Here is a 7,131-nt window from a genome sequence, read left to right as displayed (position 1 = left end):
AAATTTGAGTATGTAGTTGTTTTTATTGCTCTATTTCCTGCCAGAAACTTACTTTGCTTCTTAAGTCCCTGAATGGTGGGCAGAGCTCACCTATAGAACAGTGGGGGACTGTGTTCTTCAACAACATAGTATTTTTCATTCTGCTCCTCTGGGTGGATATATAGTCAATAATAAATAATATTGTTGCAGTTTCAAAGACGATACAATATCTGGACACTGACTGCTTACAGAGTATCCTCTTTAGCCCTGGAAGCTTATGAACATTTGTTCATTTTGTGTGTCAAGGCATGTTTTTGCCATGGTACATATGTGGAAGTCAGAGCACAATTTTCAAAAGTGGTTCTTTCCTTTTGCCCTGTGGTTCTGGGGACTGACTGAACACTAGGTCTTTGGACTTGGGGATAAATGTCTTTATTTGCTTAGGTATCTCACCCAGCTAGCTCTGGACTGTTTACAATGTATTCAAACTGCTTAATCAGATCAATTTTCTTTTCAGAGAATATCCATTATACTTAAGTAGCTATCTTGTGGCTCCAACTGACTAAAAAGAAGCCATAAACAGATGAAAGAAACTTCTCTGTCAGTGACATGATAAAGAGACTCAGGATAGTGACTATTTTCAGTCAGGGAGCTGACAAGCCAGTTCCAGATATTTCGATTTGCTCAGGGTTTCAGAAGCAGAGCCCTGGTGTGGCAGATAACTAGGCTCAAGTACAAAGTCCATTCCTACTACTTGGGCAGTACCTAGGCTCAAGCACCAACTTCACCCCTGACAAGTGAGCAGATACCTAGGCTCAAGCACCAACTTCACCCCTGCCAAGTGAGCAGATACCTAGGCTCAAGCACCAACTTCACCCCTGCCAAGTGAGCAGATACCTAGGCTCAAGCACCAACTTCACCCCTGCCAAGTGAACACATACCTAGGCTCAAGAACCAAATCCATCCCTACCAAGTGAACAGTTACCTATGCTCAAGCCCCGACTCCATCCCTACCAAGTGAACAGCTTATTAAAGGTGTTGACAGCAATGTTTCCTTCTCCCAAACCTTTCTGTGACAATCAAATAAGGCTACAAACACTCCCCACTCCAAAGTCACAATCTAACTTCAGAATACTTTTTTTCCTCTTTGTCTGTAATAAATTAATGGGTGTGTCTGTGTTTCTTTGTTTTGCTTGCTTTTTTTTTAAGGCAAAGTCTTACTATGACTGGCCTAGAACTCACAGAAATCCACCTGCCTCTGCCTCTTGGATGCTGAAATTATAGGTGTGTGCCACTACATCATGCCTGGCCAAATTCTTCTTATGGTTTAGAACTCTCCTCATTCTGTTTTTTTTTATAGTGCCCTAGTTATTTTTCTCAACAGCTAAGGTGATTGCTTTGCTCTGAAGACAGAGTAGTTCCTTGTACCCAACAGACACAGTGTTTTAGGAGGCTAAGGTGAGGCTTGCATACGGCTCCATGCTGCTGGCCAGGTTAAAAGAAGTCATAAGTAGAGCTCATGATTGACTTTAAAATTTGAAGATCTAAAGAAGAACTCTGCATGGAAATTGCTGAGGAACATGCTGTGTGATTAAGGGGAGTTTATTGATGTTCATTTTATGACTAAGTACAGACTGACTAAAGCCAGCCTCTCATGGCTTGGCATTTGAGGGCAATGACTCAGTTCAGTGGCTGGAAACAAGAGCGAGAGCACCTGGGCAGGAAATGAAACTCCAAGCCACAATCCTGAAGATGAAGTGGGCTAGGTTGGAAATGAGACCAAATGGCAACTGAAGAGCACTGGAATTGTTTCACAAACTTGATGAGGTCCGATTTAGTTCAGAACGCCCACACACACATCTGTCTGTACTCCATGTCTACAAACAGAAATCACATTGGACTTTGGGTTCTTAAGTCCGTAGGTTCATAACAAACTAAATATGAGTATTATGAGCAGTGTCCAAAAGTTTCTTGGAACTAGTTAGTTAAAAGCTGCATGAGTATTTCTTACGTTGGCTGCCTGCCTCACTCCACTTCTAGCAAGAAAGACCAGAGGATTATTTTTTCACTCCTTATATCTCATGTGGATTGATGGAAAAACATTTTTAAAACTCAGTGTTCCAACCATAACTATGACTCCTGGAAGCTAAAAGTACACTGCTAAACTTTCACTTCTGAGCTATTCCTGCTTATTCTTTAAGATTTAACTCAGAATATTCAGTATCCTTTTCACACTCACTGGAGTAACTATTGTCAAAAGACAGAAAGTGAGGAGCATAGCACTATGGTGGAGGCAGGCATTTCTGTGCAAGCCTGAAGACTTGGATTCAGTTACTGAAGCCTGTGTAAGGTGACAGACAGAATGTACTCCACAAAGCTGTCCTCTGACTTCCACATGTGCACCGTGACATTTCTCTCCTCACCAATACATGTACAACGAAAATAAAAACAAAAACAAAAATTAAAAAACCTAAACAGAAAGTGTGAAGTGTTGGCACCTGTTTGCATTGCCTTGGGGATTGTAAAAATGGTGAGGTTACAGAAGAAAACAACTGGGGACAGTTGTGTGACTCGGCAATCCCACTACTGGGTGTGCACAGGAGGGCACAGGGCAGCGAGCAGTTCCATCTTAACCTTACACCCACATTTTTATAGCAGGTGGAAGCAGCCCACGTGTTCATTGATTGGGAGCTTGGTCAACAAAACAGTGTGTGAATACACAAAGTGGTATTACTCAGCCTTAAAGGGAAAGAACATCTGATAGGCTCAAACATGGATGAAACTGGGAAGACATGCTGAATCAAAGAAGCGGGTGATAAGCAAGACAATACTGTACAGTTCCACTTCTTCAAGTACCAATAATGTCAAACTCAGTGAGACAGAAATTGCAGTGATTATTACCAGGATCGAAGTGCTGGGAAACTGAGCTGTTAGTACTTAATGGAGACAGACGTGAGTAGCACTCTGGAAAAGTGAGACTGTTTTGGAGAATGGGTGACAGTGATGATTGCACCACAATGTGAATGTGCTTTATTCCACTGACCTTATTATAAAAACTTAAAAGTTTTTTCTTAATGAATACATACCTAGAACTTTATTAAATAATAAAAAGATCAGAGTCGAAAAATACTGTTTTCGTGCTACTTAAAGGAAAGGAACATTAAAATTCATGAAAAAGTCTTTTTTTCCCTAGTAGGATCTTGTATTAGTTACTTTCTATTGCTGTGACAAAACACCATGACCAAGGCAACTTCTAAAAGAAAATGTTTACTTGAGTTTACAGTCTGAGAGAGTTAAAGACCATGATGATGGAGGAGAGGCAGGGCATCAGAATGATGGAGGAGAGTCAGGGCATCAGGATGATGGAGGAGAGTCAGGGCATCAGGATGATGGAGGAGAGGCAGGGCATCAGGATGATGGAGGACAGACAGGACAGCAGGATGATGGAGGAGAGGCAAGGCATCAGGATGATGGAGGAGAGGCAGGGCATCAGGATGATGGAGGAGAGGCAGGGCAGCAGGATGAATCTGGATTGAAGCTGAGAGCTCACATCATGATCCACAGCAGGAGGGTGATCTCAGAAACTCAAAATGGCTTGGAGTCTTTTGAAGCCTCAAAGCCCACCCACACTGACATACTCTCTCCTGCAAGGCCACACCTCCTAGTCCTCCCCAAACCAAGGATTCAAAAGGCTTATGGGGGCCATATCATTCAAACCACCACAGAACTACTCTATAAGGCCAGTACTAAACTATAAACTTCTAGACCCTGCTAAGTACAAAAGGCAGGGTCTAGAAGTTTATAGTTTAGGATGAATTCTAACTTATAACTTGTGCAGACAAGTTCTTGTTTGTTTTTCCCGATATTCCTTATTCTTCTAATTTATTTATTTTTCTATATGTTTCCTTAATTTGCCATTTTGCAAATTTCTAGTAAGGTCATTGATATTGTTACTGGATTTTAACCCCCTTATGTATATTAGCATGTCAGTTTTGAAAAATACCAACAGGAAACAGTTCCTATTTCCCTTGTTTTGTATATGGGAAATCAGGTTTGCCCAGTTGTTAAGCAGTGGATCCAGAATTTGGACCCAGGATGTCTGACTTCAAGATCTTATCTTTTGATCATTCTACCGTGTTTTGAGTTACCAAGAATTCAAACACAATTAACCAAAGCCATGCATCATTTTATACAGTATAGCTTAATTCTAGATAGTTTAAATAACATGAATAAAACTACAAAAGCACCAGGGAGAAATATGGACTTTAAATTCTTTTATTCTTTAACAATTTCAACCATGTTACAGTGTATTCTGGTCATCACCCAACAATCTTTCACCTCGGTCTTACACCCACTGAACCTCTTGGGCTTTAAAAAATCTCAGTGTGGCAAAGCCTCTTCACAGACCACACAACAGCAAGATCCTGTCTCAAAACAAACACCCAGAGAGGAAGACTGATACACAACACTCCTAAGCATTTTAAAACCATGATTAAAGTCAAATAAGCAAGGGGTGAAGTCATAATCACAGTGCATACAACAGGCAGATGTCAACATGGCTCCATCACACAGAGATATTTTTACAAATCAACCAGATGGCCTATGGAAAAATGTAGAAACATCTTATTAAAATGAGAAAAGCAGCCATGTATATTAGTGCACCTTTAGTCTTAGCTCTTGGGAGGCAGAGGCAAGCAGATGTCTGTCAGTTCAAAGCCAGCATGTTGGACATAGGAAGTTCCAGGGGTGGGGTAAGAGGATAAGAGATACAAAAGATGTCTAAATTTACCATTGATTAAAGAAGTTCACATTTGAAGGAAAATCAATTTTCATTTATCTCAGTGGCAGAGATATAACTGATAGATAAAACCAGATGTTAACAAAGATGTAGATAGAGTACTTCAGGCTGTACAAAGTGAAAAATAATGATTAAAAAATACTTTTTAAATGACCCCCCCTTTTTTAAAGAAAAGATGTAGAAAGACACAAGGTACAATTTCTCTGGAGAGCCACTTGACTTTCCAGAATTTCAAGTGTATCATAGGTACTCTTCCAAAGACTTATTTGTAGAGATCACTGCCCAAGTGCCCAAAGCACATAGAAATGTGATCACAGAGCTATTTAAAACAGCAATGTAAGCTGAAAACAGCCACTCTATTCTTAGTAAAGAACTAACTAAATAAAACCACAAAGTATGTGACCATGAAACTTACGGCATGTTGATATGGAATGACATTGGTTCAGTGAAATGTAGTGAAGATACTGAGTAGCAGATAGAGTATGGCCACAGACATATAAAATATTTATACTGCATAAAGAAACATGCCTATACCTAGAAGGGCATTCACTACAAAGTCAACTGCATTTACCTCTATATGAAGAGATTTTGAAGGAGTTTTACTCTAATTTCTATTCTCATGTATAATTTGAATTTTTAAATGAGCAAATAAATAACACCAAGCAATGAAACAGAACAGATGTATGGGGTGTTAGGTCTTGATTTTATAAGATTAAGAGCTAGGGGAGGTGGGGGGTAGTACATACCTTTAATCCCAGCACTCAGGAGGCAGAGACAGGCAGATCTCTGTGAGTTTGAGGCTAGCCTGGTCTACAGAGTGGGTTCCAGGACAGCAGGACTGTTTCACAGAAAAAAACTCTGTCTCTAAAAAACCAAAACCAAAACAAACAAAAAAGATTAAATTGTGGGGAAATAATGGAGAATTGACTTTTCACAAATTCATCTTCAAGCAAAATGTAGGGTCTCAGGCCTTCTGGCAGGCAGAGATGTGCGAGTCAGAATTTGACCATGACTGTGTTTGTTTGTTTGTTTGCTTGCTTTTAAACTAGGAGCATATATACTTTCTAGAACTTGCCTTTTTCTACAGATGCAAAACTAGAATAAGAATAATTTGTCCTCTGGGCAGTGGTGGTACACACCTCAATCCCAGCACAAGGCCAGCCTGCTCTACAGAGCACATTCCAGAACAGCCAGGGCTACACAGAGAAACCCTGTCTTGAAAAAAACAAAAACCAACCAACCAAACAAACAAACAAACAACCCCAACCAAAAAAAAACCCAAAAGAAAAATTTGCTCAATAGCCATCTACTGCTAGAGAAGAGAGCGTGTTATCTCTGCTTCAAATTTTCCAGTGAACTCTGTATTTCAATGTTGAAAAACAGTGCTGTGCACCGGGCTCAGCTCAGAACATTTCACAAGATCCCTTTATCAGTCCATTAACTTCAGCATATGATGTTTGTTTGCCTCTTGCCAGAGCACAGATTGTCTTCAGTGCTTTTGAACTGTAGTTACATATGAGAATTGTGAGTAGAAATGGACTGGAATTAGAAACTATTAGGTATTAACATGAAATGCAAAATTCATGAGAAGAGCAATAGATGTCAGTGAAAGTGACAAGTGAAAAGAAACATCTAACTAAAATTATTTTTAACAGCTGAAAGGTCTAAATTCCCTGTAAGAATTATGAATGTGATTGTAAGCATTTGGGGGCACTCTAGCTTTGTGGTGCTGGTCCTCTCTCTGCTCTCCTTTCCCCTGCTCTCCCCTTCTCTCCTCTCCCCTCTTCCTGCTCCCTTCTCCCCTCTCCTATCCCTTCCCCTCCCCTCTCCTCTCCTCTTCTCCCCTCTCCTCCCCTCCCCTATCTGCTCTCCTCTCCCCTCCCCTCTCCTTTTCCCTCCCCTCTCCTCTCCTCTGCTCTCCTCTTCTCTCTGATCTCCCCTTCTCTGTTCTCCCCTTCTCCCCTCTGCTCTCCCCTTCTCTTATCTCCTCTGCTCTCCCCTTCTCCCCTCTGCTCTCCTCTCCTCTCCTCCTCTGTTCTTTTCTTAAAGCAGGCAGCGCCTTACAGCAATCCAGTGTTGTTTCCATTTTAAATTCTTCTGGAGTCATCTCATCTTTAGTTCGTGTGTCTCCGTGTTCGGATGGGTGTGATTTTCACACACTCCTCCAGCATGGCAAGCATCGGCCTGGCCTGTAATCATCACATGAGAGCTGTGAGTCCCATCCTACCGGTGTCATCCCTGGCAGGTCAGTTCATTTCTGATTGCTTATTTAATAATCTTTACAGTCCGTTCATGTCTGATTATGTAATAATCTCTACAAAATCAAGCTTTACTGAACATAGCTCACCATTCTG

The sequence above is a fragment of the Mesocricetus auratus genome, unplaced genomic scaffold (genome assembly GCF_017639785.1).
Source record: "Mesocricetus auratus isolate SY011 unplaced genomic scaffold, BCM_Maur_2.0 Super-Scaffold_100010, whole genome shotgun sequence".
NCBI classification, from domain to species: Eukaryota; Metazoa; Chordata; class Mammalia; order Rodentia; family Cricetidae; genus Mesocricetus; species Mesocricetus auratus.
Note: the sequence above shows the minus strand (reverse complement) of the source record.